A 1321-nucleotide genomic window follows, 5' to 3' on the forward strand; every position below is an offset into this window, starting at 1 on the left:
ATATTCTTATTGCTTCAATCCTTGCAACCGGGGCAAACGTTTCGTCATAGTCAACTCCTTCTTGTTGATTATATCCTTTAGCAACGACTCGAGCCTTATTTTTGACCACAACACCATCTTCATCTTTTTTATTTTTGAATACCCATTTAGTACCGATAATCGTCTTATTATCAGGACGAGGTACCAATCTCTAGACTTTGAGTGCTTCCAACTGGTTCAGCTCTTCTTGCATTGCTAATATCCAATCTGGATCTGCTAAGGCTTCAGAAACCTTAGTTGGCTCAATCTTACTCAAGAATGTGGAATACAGACATTCGTTAGCAGTCGCAGACCGTATACGAATAGGTACTAATGGATCACCAATTACTTGATGTATTGGATGATCTCGGGTCCACTTCTTGCTATGTGGTAAGGGAGTATAAGAACTTTGATCTGAATTTTGATCAATATAAGAACTTGGGGAGTTTATAGGAGCAAGTTCAAGTGAAGGTTCAATATTAGGAACTAAGATAGGTTGAATATCTGATTGAGGTGGATTATTGTCAACTGGTTCAACCAACACCTCTTGCATTTCAGAAGTTTCACCCTCTTCACACTGAACGAGATTGTTTGGATTCTCCATTTCTATTTCTTCATCGACTTCTTCTGCTTCCTCTTCTGTTTTAGTTATAGGCACATCAGAAGATGGACCCGATAACTGTTGTTCAGTTAAATTTTCCCTGATCAAAATAATAGACTGATTAGGCTTATTATCAAAATATTCTTCATAAAAGTGTTCAAATAAGAAATCTAAATCAGGTTTATCAGAGTTAGAAGTCTCAGGTTGATCAGCTTTCTGCGTAGTGTTAATTATAAGACCGGGTCCTGAACTGACTTGTTCAGAAGCCACATCAATGACTTCATCAAAAGATACATTCACGCTTTCATTGATGATTTTGGTCCTTTTGTTGTATACCCTGTATGCAGTGGATCTCTTCGAGTATCCAACAAAAACTGCTTCATCAGCTTTAGCAGCGAACTTCCCTCTGTCCTCTTTGTCATTYARWATRAARCATCTACATCCAAAAACTCGAAAGAAATTGATGTTAGGTATTCTTTTATTTATAATTTCATACGGAGTTTTACCAAACCTTTTGTTTATGAGTGAGCGGTTTTGGGTAAAACAAGCAGTTGCTATTGCTTCAGCCCATAAGAATAAAGAAAGACTTGAACAAGTAAGCAATGTCCGTGCCGCTTCCACTAACGTTCTGTTCTTTCTTTCAACAACACCATTCTGTTGTGGTGTCCGGGCTGCCGAGAATGTATGAGAAATACCAATGGA

The sequence above is a fragment of the Cynara cardunculus genome, unplaced genomic scaffold (assembly GCF_001531365.2).
Source record: "Cynara cardunculus var. scolymus isolate 2C unplaced genomic scaffold, CcrdV1 Un_Scaffold_3362, whole genome shotgun sequence".
NCBI lineage: Eukaryota > Viridiplantae > Streptophyta > Magnoliopsida > Asterales > Asteraceae > Cynara > Cynara cardunculus.